At 41.0% G+C, this 13,551-nt stretch overlaps 1 protein-coding gene across 2 annotated transcripts in view; it reads left to right on the top strand.

Annotated features, from left to right (window-relative positions):
• LOC120558553 (macrophage mannose receptor 1-like) overlaps positions 1-13,551 on the top strand; it is a 176,535-nt gene that overhangs the window by 32,139 nt on the left and 130,845 nt on the right. The gene's annotated exons all lie outside the window — the stretch shown is intronic.

The raw sequence follows: 13,551 nt of genomic DNA, 5'->3' as shown, positions 1-13,551 counted from the left end.
CTGTTTAAATGCTAACAAGGCTTTATCTACTGCTAACTTTTGGGCAAATAGACGGGGTAAACTAAACATGTAATTGTGTATCTGTTTTTTGTAATAGTCTGAAAGAAGAAAAATAGCCCTCAGCCTCAGCAGCATCAGCCTCCTCCTCAACACACACAGGAGCAGCTAGACCCTGTTGGGGAGCAGCCTCCGTTCATGCTGCTGGACCAGAGTCAGGAACAAACCTGAAAAACCTCTTCCGGGGCAGTGGACGTAGCTCTGGAATAAGGAACCTGAAATTCCCTCCTTCAATTGGTAAGAAAGAGAAGTAGTATAAATATATGTGTTCTACCTCAATGTTAAATGTTACTCAGATTATTTAAAATGTGTGTTCACAGAAGACCTCCAGGACTACCAGCGGTACCATGAGGGCAGCCGCCCCCTCAAACCACCCCAAAAAAACCCACCCCAAGGGGGCGGGCGCCGCCGTCTTTTTTTATTTACCTGGCAGAGAAATTATTTGTTCAGAGATAGCTGCATTGTTTTAAAAAAAAAAAAAAAAAAGAAAAAAGAAAACAAACCCCTTTAGACACACCCCCACCCCCCAAAACCCAATACGTAGCACATTTCTACCTGAGAACCATACAGCAGTTCCTCAAATACTTTCGGAAACCCTGCCTGCCCAGTCTCACCTTACTGCCCAATCTTCCCCCCCTCCCCCTCTCTCCCCCCCCCCCCCCCCCCCCCCCCCCCCCCCTCTCTCCCCCCTCCCCCTCGGTCTCACCGGTCTCCGTGCTGCCCAGTCTCACCTGCCTGCCCAGTCTCTACCTGCCTGCCAGTCTCACCTGAGCTACTCACCTGCCTGCCCAGTCTCACCTGCCTGCCCAGTCTACACCCACCTGCCCAGTCTCACCTGCCTGCCCAGTCTCACCTGCCTGCCCAGTCTCACCTGACTGCCCAGTCTCACCTGCCTGCCCAGTCTCACCTGACTGCCCAGTCTCACCTGACTGCCCAGTCTCACCTGACTGCGATGGAGGTGGTGAGCGTGCTGCGCCCCGTCACAAAGTGCATCACAGACACAACCAGGAACGTTGTCCTGCACCAGCTGGCAGTGAAAAGCCACAAGAAGGCCAGGATAATATCCTGCGAGGACCTGAAGCGGTGTCAGGAGGGGGCCACACTGAGGATCCAGAGCTGCTGGGTAGTGTGCATCCCTCTTTCCAAAATAGTGAAAATAGTCCATCTCCAACAGAAGCCTGCCGTGCATAGTGATGTGTCCTTGTTTGTGTTTCTTCCCCTTCGTGTGCTGAAATACTTTTTCTTCTCTCCTTTCAGACGCCCTGGAGGAGAACCACACACCGTCGCCGCGGTACCGTTTTCACAGCCTCCATTACGGTCATTGCCCGGGGGGATTGGTAACCTCCGGGTTTGCGAGGGTCAAAGAGGCCGCCGAGCGGCACAGGCCTGGCGATGAGGGTTTTGTGATCTCTGTAAGTATAAAAATCTCTGTGTCCTGATGTCATCACTGCTTGTGAGTCTGTTGTTTTTGTTAATGTTTCCTCTGAAAGAGTCCGTCCATTTTCTGTGTATTGCAGATCAGGGAACACAAGACTAACAAGTCCTTTGGGGTGCCCAAATGTTCTTAGAGACTGGCGAGTTTCGATGGCTGGTTCGGTGGCTGCAGCTGCAGGCGGCCAGCAGGCCACCGAACCAGCTGGTGTTCTTCACGGCTGGGAAGGGGCCCATGCTAAAACTTCTTGCACCACCTGCAGGTAGCGTGGTGGGAGATCGGGCCTAAAGGGTCCCCAACTTCACTGACCTGAGGACCGCTGTGTCTGCTCATGTAAGTTCTCCTCAGTCACTTATCTGTTCATGCTGGATTTCATTAAAACTCTTCTGGCTTAACTAACCGTAGCAATCTTTTCTCTTCTACTGTTTTAAGGTCAAGAACAACCTTCTGTCGGGCAGCAGAAGATGGTGGCCACCTTTATGTGCCACAACATGGCCACCGCTGACTGCTTCTACGCCCTCAGCCTGAACCTGGCCCAGTCAAAGAGGATGAGGGAGCATTTCCGCCAGGCCCTCACCCTCACCGCGCCATCACCGGAGCAACCAGAAGCCTCCTCCTCCTCCCCAGGAAGAGTTACCGCAAGCCTGAGTCCTCCTCCAGTTCCAAGACAAACCCCTGTCCCCTACCAGGAGTCAGGGACCTCGGGACTGGAGGAGGAGAGGGAGTTTATGGTGAGGCTGCTAAATGTAAGTAAAACTCTAAGATATGTACTTTAAAGACTCAGGCCATTTATGTCTGTTACACCAGACCTCACTCTGTGTTTTGTGTTTGTGTTTCCTCAACAGACACCAGAGAAGGCCGAGAAGTCTCTGAACACGCCAGTGTGCTTCAGCCTAACTTGTGTGGTGGGAAATGTCTTCAGCCACACCGGAAAATAAGTTTTGTTTTTAATACTTTGCTTTTGTATGAGCTGGATTATACAGTACACCAAACGTATTATGAATAACACAACATGGATATTCCATTACTATGGGTTCTTACTGACATTTCAGGACCATTTATGACGGGTCGGGATATTGCCATCCTTGTGTAACCCAGACTAAAAGGTACACAGGCATAGATTCACAAGGGGAGTGGAGGGGGCATTTTATAGCATTTTGATAAGATGCATAGTGATATTAATCAAATACAGTAATGCACACAAAAGAAATCTATGGTTTCTATGGGAGAAAAACAAACATTATGTACATTAGCCATGCCCTACAGGAATTGGGATTTTGTACGTTGATACATTTTGAAACCACTACATGATGTATGTTCTAATGTCCAAGTTTTACATAAATTAAATAATTTGCACATATATCTATGTGTATGTTGTCAGTCATTGTATATTTAGGTTGAAATTGAGTGATGCTTGACATTGAAATCATATCAAAACATGTCAATACATTTTGACATCAAATGCTCACTGGGAAGTGTGTGTGTTTCTTTCCTTTTTATATAGATTTTAATTTAATTTAATGCAATACAAATGTAAAAGTGCTTAAAGTGTGTAATATAATGTAAAACAATGTTTTATTTTCTGAAATAAGGCATACTGGCATAGTAACCCAAGTTATTTTTGACCCAACTCCTGGGTTAAAAAGGGACCAACTAATTTCTGGGTTATTTCAACCCAGAAAATTGGGTTGTTCTTTTGACCCAGAAGTTGGGTTATTTTAACGAAACATTTGGGTCAGGTATTTAACCCAGAAGTTGGGTTATATTAACTACACTGTTGGGTTATTTTAACCCATGATTTGGGTCAAATATTTAACCCAGAAGTTGGGTCAAAAATAACCCATAATGGGTTATTTTTGACCCAGGAGTTTTTAGTGTGTACGCTCTCCGTCTCTGTAAGATTGGGAATGATTGAGATTTCTCTCGGCACAGCTACCAGAAGACTTCACACTTTCAGACAGGTTGCTCACCTCACATCTACGTCTTCAAGCTCAGTTGGAGGCTGCTCAGTAACGCTCAGCCAGCACCGGGAAAGAGACTTCTGACATCCTTCACTGGTCTCAGACCAGAGACTCGGGGTCTGGTGGTCCAGTTTATATACTGTCTATGGTTAGACCTGCTCAGGTGTCTCAGGGACTCAGACTCCTCCCCCTTTAATAAATAAACTAATACATGATTATTAATAACCTGGGATACTTTTGTTGAGATTCAGAATCTCTTTACTAGCGAGTCTTAGCCGAGACAGCAGCATAAAGAGTTTGATATAAAGGAACAAACCTCCCACGCTGAAAGCTCAGTGTTCAGTACCAGGATGTTTACATTCAGGGTCAGATAGCCTACCATGCTGATAACATACACTACCGGTCAAAAGTTTGGGGTCACTTAGCTATTGTCCATTACACTCCATTACAGACAGAATACCAACTGAGATCAGTTGTGTTGTTGTTTTAACCAGGGCAGCAGTTTTCAGATTACATTATGTACATAATTACTCAGTTAGCCTTTTAAAATGATATCAGATGAGTAAACAGAATGGGCCTTTGGAGCATTGGATGAATGGTTGCTGATGATGGGCGATGTAGATATTACATAAAGATCAGCCATGTCTTTCTACAACAGTCCAGAACCCTTTTGTAATTACATAATGTCATCTGAAAACTGCTGCCCTGGTTAAAAAACCAAAGCAACTGATCTCAGCTGGTATTATGTCTGGAATGGAGAGGAATGGAAATTTATAAGTGACCCCAAACTTTTGACCGGTAGTGTAATAATAGTTTAAGGTGGAGAGGAGGAAGCCCCAAACCCAGTCCTGGTCCAGGACCCTAGTCTGTCTGATAGAGGAGTCAGTAGAGACCCTAGTCTGTCTGATAGAGGAGTCAGTAGAGACCATAGTCTGTCTGTGTGTCTGATAGAGGAGTCAGTAGAGAACATACATCAGGAGGTAGTTTATGTAATAAGACCTTATAAAGAATAATCTTTTAGTGTTTTATTCTACGGTTGTATAAGGAAGTCAAACAGTGACTCTATATATACTATAATACACATCATTTATTTATGCTGTAAACTGTTTTAATAAGTCATGTGACCAGACTCAGCATCATGTGACCAGACCCAGCATCATGTGACCAGCCTCAGCATCATGTGACCAGACTCAGCATCATGTGACCAGACTCAGCATCATGTGACCAGACTCAGCATCATGTGACCAGACTCAGCATCATGTGACCAGACTCAGCATCATGTGACCAGACCCAGCATCATGTGACCAGCCTCAGCATCATGTGACCAGCCTCAGCATCATGTGACCAGACTCAGCATCATGTGACCAGACTCAGCATCATGTGACCAGACTCAGCATCATGTGACCAGACCCAGCATCATGTGACCAGACCCAGCATCATGTGACCAGACCCAGCATCATGTGACCAGACTCAGCATCATGTGACCAGCCTCAGCATCATGTGACCAGCCTCAGCATCATGTGACCAGACTCAGCATCATGTGACCAGACTCAGCATCATGTGACCAGACTCAGCATCATGTGACCAGACCCAGCATCATGTGACCAGCCTCAGCAGCGTCTCTGTCAGTACCCGATCCGTTCTGCCTGCGCGATCCGTTCTCCGCATGCGCTGATGTACGAGGATTTACGACACTGCCCGATCTGTTCCACGCTTTCGGTCGACAGCCTCCACAGCCAAGCTAACGTTAGTTTAGCTAACGGCTAATTCGGCTAACCGCTAGCTGAGACCCGAGACAGCATGTAATAACTTTAAAAGACCCTCAAAATAAAACTTTAAAATAAGCGTTAACATATATAACAGCTGTTAGGTCAGTTCTACTTTACTTGTGCTCATTTAAAATACAATCACTCAACACTTGTCTTTATTGTTATTACTGTAAAGTCTTCATGTAGCTGTAGCTGCTTCTCCCATTAAGTTTGACTTAACGTTATTTTAGACTGAATCTAGCTGTCCATTCTGCCTGCACGATCCATTCTGCGCAGGCGTTATTTTAGCTTAGCTTATTTTAGTTAGCCGAATTAGCTGTTAGCTAAACTAACGTTAGCTTCCCGGTGGAGTTTTATATATGTGTGACGGGTCACAACTGTATGTGATGAAATGCAGCTCCACACTAGCCTACTTCTGACCATTAAGTCTGACTTAACGTTATTTTAGACTGAATCTAGCTGTCAGCTAGCGGTTAGCCCAATTAGCTGTTAGCTAAACTAACGTTAGCTTCCCGGTGGAGGCTAGTGTGGAACAGATCGGGCAGGTTGTAAAACAGTATTATCATCTGAGCATGTGCAGAACGGATCGTGCAGGTAGCACGGATCGGGTACTGACAGTCTTTATTTATTGAAGAGGAGTAACCCCTTGAGATGAACCATCTCGTTTTCCAGGGGGTCCTCTAGTTCAGGTACAGAAATTGACAGTGACCTTACAGCGGCAGACAATCAGAAAACTAAAAACAAAACACAAAAAAACAACAACAATAACAAACAACTTACTTTACAATAATAGTAAGTGCAAAAATATATAATACATAACTTATACAAACAAGACATTCACTCATACAAGACTCTCCAAAGGTTGCTCACTCATCCCTCAACAAATGTGAAATATAAAATATATATGTACCGAAACACACATCTACACACCAGTAAACACGTATGCACACATAAATGTAAATGTAGGAAATAATGCACCATGCTTAAAATAGGTTTCATTTAGTCCCGTTTAAGGGTATCAAGTGGTAACCACTGAGTCTCTGTTCAGCAGTTTGTTGTTTAGTTCCTGAGGTCTCTGTTGACCTGTAGTCACCTGAACGCAGCGTCTCTGTTCAGCAGTTTGTTGTTTAGTTCCTGAGGTCTCTGTTGTCCTGTAGTCACCTGAACGCAGCGTCTCTGTTCAGCAGTTTGTTGTTTTCCCCCTGAGGTCTCTGTTGTCCTGTAGTCACCTGAACGCAGCGTTTCTGTTCAGCAGTTTGTTGTTTAGTTCCTGAGGTCTCTGTTGACCTGTAGTCACCTGAACGCAGCGTCTCTGTTCAGCAGTTTGTTGTTTAGTTCCTGAGGTCTCTGTTGTCCTGTAGTCACCTGAACGCAGCGTCTCTGGAAAGTCCCGACTCTTTACTTTCACTCCCAGTTCAGTTCCTTCAGCAGCCAATCAGAAGCAGAGCTGCTGATGAGTCATCAGTTACCAGGAGCAGCAGTGTGATGTTGAACAGCAGAGAGACAGAAGGATCTGACCATGAATCAGCTTTTAACTGTCATGTGACCAGCCGGTGGGCCCCTAATTTCGTACAATATCATACGAAACCGTTGATGAGAATGTGTTGCTGTAGAAAACTTTAGAAACTTTAGTTTGAAATTACATTACATGTAATTTAGCTGACGCTTTTATCCAAAGCGACTTACAGTTGCTATGTGTCAGAGGTAACACACCTCTGGAGCTACTAGGGGTTAGGTGCCTTGCTCAGGGACACATTGGTAGATGTATTGCAGTGGGAATCAAACTCAGGTCTCCCACACCAAAGGTAATGGGTCATATCCACTGGGCCATCACCAGACTCAGCAGCGTCTCTGAGAAAGTCCCGACTCTTTACTTTCACTCCCAGTTCCAGTTCCGTTCCGTCGCAGCCAATCAGAAACAGAGCTGCTGATGAGTCATCAGTTACCAGGAGCAGCAGTGTGATGTTGAACAGCAGAGAGACAGAAGGATCTCTGGCGCCCCTACAGGTTCATCACGGTACCTGACCTTTAGTTAGACCTGCTCAGGTGTCTCAGGGACTCAGACTCCTCCCCCTTTAATACATAAACTAATAAATGATTATTAATAACCACCGGGGGGGATAGTCTGGTTGAGATTCAGACTCCTCCCCCTTTAATACATAAACTAATAAATGATTATTAATAACCACCTGGGGGGGGATAGTCTGGTTGAGATTCAGACTCCTCCCCCTTTAATACATAAACTAATAAATGATTAATTGCAAACACCTGGGGAAGACTGGTTGAGATTCAGACTCCCCCTTTATACATAAACTAATATATTATTAATAACCACCTGGGGATAGTCTGGTTGAGACTCAGACTCCTCCCCTTTAATACATAAACTAATAAATGATTATTAATAAACCACCTGGGGATAGTCTGGTTGAGATTCAGACTCCTCCCCTTTAATAAATAAACTAATAAATGATTATTAATAAACCACCTGGGGATAGTCTGGTTGAGATTCAGACTCCTCCCCTTTAATACATAAACTAATAAATGATTATTAATAACCACGGGGGATAGTCTGGTTGAGATTCAGACTCCTCCCCTTTAATATAAACTAATAAATGATTATTAATAACCACCGGGGATAGTCTGGTTGAGATTCAGACTCCTCCCCCTTATACATAAACTAATAAATGATTATTAATAACCACTGGGGGATAGTCTGGTTGAGATTCAGACTCCTCCCTTTAATACATAAACTAATAAATGATTATTAATAGCCACCTGGGGATAGTCTGGTTGAGATTCAGACTCCTCCCCTTTAATACATAAACTAATAAATGATTATTAATAACCACCTGGGGGATAGTCTGGTTGAGATTCAGACTCCTCCCCTATAATAAACTAATAAATGATTATTAATACCACCTGGGGATAGTCTGGTTGAGATCAGACTCCTCCCCTTTAATACATAAACTAATAAATGATTTTAATAAACCACCTGGGGGATAGTCTGGTTGAGATTCAGACTCCTCCCCTTTAATATAAACTAATAAATGATTATTAATAACCACCTGGGGATAGTCTGGTTGAGATTCAGACTCCTCCCCCTTTAATACATAAACTAATAAATGATTATTAATAAACCACCTGGGGATAGTCTGGTTGAGATTCAGACTCCTCCCCTTTAATACATAAACTAATAAATGATTATTAATAACCACCTGGGGATAGTCTGGTTGAGACTCAGACTCCTCCCCTTTAATACATAAACTAATAAATGATTATTAATAAACCACCTGGGGATAGTCTGGTTGAGATTCAGACTCCCCCCCTTTAATAAATAAACTAATAAATGATTATTAATAAACCACCTGGGGATAGTCTGGTTGAGATTCAGACTCCTCCCTTAATAACTAATAAATGATTATTAATAACCACGGGGGATAGTCTGGTTGAGATTCAGACTCCTCCCCTTTAATACATAAACTAATAAATGATTATTAATAACCACCGGGGGATAGTCTGGTTGAGATTCAGACTCCTCCCTTTAATACATAAACTAATAAATGATTATTAATAACCACTGGGGGATAGTCTGGTTGAGATTCAGACTCCTCCCTTTAATAATAAACTAATAAATGATTATTAATAACCACCTGGGGATAGTCTGGTTGAGATTCAGACTCCTCCCCATATACATAAACTAATAAATGATTATTAATAACCACCTGGGGATAGTCTGGTTGAGATTCAGACTCCTCCCCTTTAATAAATAAACTAATAAATGATTATTAATAACCACCTGGGGATAGTCTGGTTGAGATTCAGACTCCTCCCCCTTTAATACATAAACTAATAAATGATTATTAATAACCACCTGGGGATAGTCTGGTTGAGATTCAGACTCCTCCCCCTTTAATACATAAACTAATAAATGATTATTAATAACCACCTGGGGGGATAGTCTGGTTGAGACTCAGACTCCTCCCCCTTTAATACATAAACTAATAAATGATTATTAATAAACCACCTGGGGATAGTCTGGTTGAGATTCAGACTCCTCCCCTTTAATAAATAAACTAATAAATGATTATTAATAAACCACCTGGGGATAGTCTGGTTGAGATTCAGACTCCTCCCCTTTATAATAAACTAATAAATGATTATTAATAACCACCGGGGGATAGTCTGGTTGAGATTCAGACTCCTCCCTTTAATAATAAACTAATAAATGATTATTAATGAACCACGGGGATAGTCTGGTTGAGATTCAGACTCCTCCCCTTTAATACATAAACTAATAAATGATTATTATAACCACTGGGGGATAGTCTGGTTGAGATTCAGACTCTCCCCCTTTAATACATAAACTAATAAATGATTATTAATAACCACCTGGGGATAGTCTGGTTGAGATTCAGACTCCTCCCCTTTAATACATAAACTAATAAATGATTATTAATAACCACCTGGGGATAGTCTGGTTGAGATTCAGACTCCTCCCCTTTAATAAATAAACTAATAAATGATTATTAATAATAACCACCTGGGGGATAGTCTGGTTGAGATTCAGACTCCTCCCCTTTAATACATAAACTAATAAATGATTATTAACCACCGGGATAGTCTGGTTGAGATTCAGACTCCTCCCTTTAATACATAAACTAATAAATGATTATTAATAACCACCTGGGGGATAGTCTGGTTGAGATTCAGACTCCTCCCCTTTAACTATAAACTAATAAATGATTATTAATAACCACCTGGGGATAGTCTGGTTGAGATTCAGACTCCTCCCCTTTAATAAATAAACTAATAAATGATTATTAATAAACCACCTGGGGGATAGTCTGGTTGAGATTCAGACTCCTCCCCTTTACATAAACTAATAAATGATTATTAATAATAACCACCTGGGGATAGTCTGGTTGAGATTCAGACTCCTCCCCTTTAATACATAAACTAATAAATTATTATTAATTAACCACCTGGGGGATAGTCTGGTTGAGATTCAGACTCCTCCCCTTTAATACATAAACTAATAAATGATTATTAATAACCACTGGGGATAAGTCTGGTTGAGACTCAGACTCCTCCCCCTTTAATACATGAACTAATAAATGATTATTAATAACCACCTGGGGGATAGTCTGGTTGAGACTCAGACTCCTCCCCTTTAATACATAAACTAATAAATGATTATTAATAACCACTGGGGGATAGTCTGGTTGAGACTCAGACTCCTCCCCCTTTAATACATAAACTAATAAATGATTATTAATAACCACTGGGGGATAGTCTGGTTGAGACTCAGACTCCTCCCCTTTAATACATAAACTAATAAATGATTATTATTAACCACTGGGGGATAGTCTGGTTGAGATTCAGACTCCTCCCCTTTAATACATAAACTAATAAATGATTATTAGTAACCACTGGGGGATAGTCTGGTTGAGACTCAGACTCCTCCCCTTTAATACATAAACTAATAAATGATTATTAATAACCACTGGGGGATAGTCTGGTTGAGACTCAGACTCCTCCCTAATACATAAACTAATAAATGATTATTAATAACCACCTGGGGATAGTCTGGTTGAGATTCAGACTCCTCCCCTATATATAAACTAATAAATGATTATTAATAACCACCTGGGGATAGTCTGGTTGAGATTCAGACTCCTCCCCTTTAATACATGAACTAATAAATGATTATTAATAACCACTGGGGATAGTCTGGTTGAGACTCAGACTCCTCCCCTTTATACATAAACTAATAAATGATTATTAATAACCACCTGGGGGATAGTCTGGTTGAGATTCAGACTCCTCCCCTTTAATACATAAACTAATAAATGATTATTAATAACCACCTGGGGATAGTCTGGTTGAGATTCAGACTCCTCCCCTTTAATACATAAACTAATAAATGATTATTAATAAACCACGGGATAGTCTGGTTGAGATTCAGACTCCTCCCCTTTAATACATAAACTAATAAATGATTATTAATAAACCACGGGGGATAGTCTGGTTGAGATTCAGACTCCTCCCCTTTAATACATAAACTAATAAATGATTATTAATAACCACCTGGGGTAGTCTGGTTGAGATTCAGACTCCTCCCCTTTAATACATAAACTAATAAATGATTATTAATAACCACCTGGGGGATAGTCTGGTTGAGATTCAGACTCCTCCCCCTTTATACATAAACTAATAAATTATTATTAATAACCACCTGGGGATAGTCTGGTTGAGATTCAGACTCCTCCCCTTTAATACATAAACTAATAAATTATTATTAATAACCACCTGGGGATAGTCTGGTTGAGATTCAGACTCCTCCCCCTTTAATACATAAACTAATAAATGATTATTAATAACCACCTGGGGATAGTCTGGTTGAGATTCAGACTCCTCCCCTTTATACATAAACTAATAAATGATTATTAATAAACCACCGGGGATAGTCTGGTTGAGATTCAGACTCCTCCCCTTTATACATAAACTAATAAATGATTATTAATAACCACCTGGGGATAGTCTGGTTGAGGTTCAGACTCCTCCCCTTTAATACATAAACTAATAAATGATTATTAATAAACCACCGGGATAGTCTGGTTGAGATTCAGACTCCTCCCCTTTAATACATAAACTAATAAATGATTATTAATAAACCACCGGGGGATAGTCTGGTTGAGACTCAGACTCCTCCCCTTTAATAATAAACTAATAAATGATTATTAATAACCACCTGGGGATAGTCTGGTTGAGATTCAGGCTCCTCCCCTTTAATACATAAACTAATAAATGATTATTAATAACCACCTGGGGATAGTCTGGTTGAGATTCAGGCTCCTCCCCTTTAATACATAAACTAATAAATGATTATTAATAAACCACCGGGGATAGTCTGGTTGAGATTCAGACTCCTCCCCTTTAATACATAAACTAATAAATGATTATTAATAAACCACCGGGGATAGTCTGGTTGAGATTCAGACTCCTCCCCTTTACATAAACTAATAAATGATTATTAATAACCACCTGGGGATAGTCTGGTTGAGATTCAGACTCCTCCCCCTTTAATACATAAACTAATAAATGATTATTAATAACCACCTGGGGGATAGTCTGGTTGAGATTCAGACTCCTCCCCCTTTAATACATAAACTAATAAATGATTATTAATAAACCACCTGGGGGGATAGTCTGGTTGAGATTCAGACTCCTCCCCCTTTAATACATAAACTAATAAATGATTATTAATAACCACCTGGGGGGGGATAGTCTGGTTGAGATTCAGGATCTCTTTAAAAGAGAGTCCTGGCTGAGACAGCAGCATGAAGAGTTTGATGTAAAAGAAGAACCAGACTGAAAGCTCAGTGTTCAGTACCAGGATGTTTCCATCCAGAGGTCAGATAGTCTTCATACTAATAACATAATAATAGTTAAAGGTGGAGAGGAGGAAGCCCCAAACCCAGTCCTGGTCCAGGACCCTAGTCTGTCTGTGTGTCTGATAGAGGAGTCAGTAGAGAACATACATCAGGAGGTAGTTTATGTAATAAGACCTTATAAAGAATAATCTTTTAGTGTTTTATTCTACGGTTGTATAAAGAAGTCAAACTGTGACTCTATAAATGTAGATGATACATTAAACTACAATACACTGCATTTATTTATGCTGTTAACAGTTTTAATAAAATATCTTTTCTTAATCTTCTCATAACAATGTATTCAAATCAATATAAAAGCTTCATTGCCTAAAACATGAAGAAACATTTCTGTGAGCCTCTTTATCTGTTAATGACAAGAAGAGAAACTCTGATATTACAGTCAGCTCAGCCAATCAGAACCCCAGCTGCTGGTTGTGTCATGTGTTGCTAGGCAGCAGGATGTTGATGATGAAGAGCAGCAGAGAGTGGAGGATCTGTAGCGCCCCCTACTGGTTCATCAGCATCATGAAGCCTCTCAGCAGATCACACTGACACTACAGCTGGCTGGAATATAACACTTATCTATGATAATGATGACATAATAATTACATTATTTACAGAGTAAATTAATAAAATTTATGATTAAACTTGGGTTAAATGCCAGAATTAGCCATCTGGAGTTCCCTGGTCTCAATGTTAAAACAAAGAAACAAAATGAAAGACAACAGTATGGGCTGAAATATGTGCCACCAGAAACTGAATTTGAATCATTTATATTTGAATTTGAATTGCTAAACTTGAATAATTGCATTGAAAAACTGAATCTGAATCACATAATTTGAAGTTGAATTTATTCGTTTGTAGCTGAATTCCAATAAAATTTGATCTTCACTGAAACT

The sequence above is a fragment of the Perca fluviatilis genome, chromosome 5 (assembly GCF_010015445.1).
Source record: "Perca fluviatilis chromosome 5, GENO_Pfluv_1.0, whole genome shotgun sequence".
Classification (NCBI taxonomy): domain Eukaryota; kingdom Metazoa; phylum Chordata; class Actinopteri; order Perciformes; family Percidae; genus Perca; species Perca fluviatilis.
The sequence above is the reverse complement of the archived record's forward strand: the minus strand, read 5'-3'. Positions and strand labels throughout refer to the sequence as shown.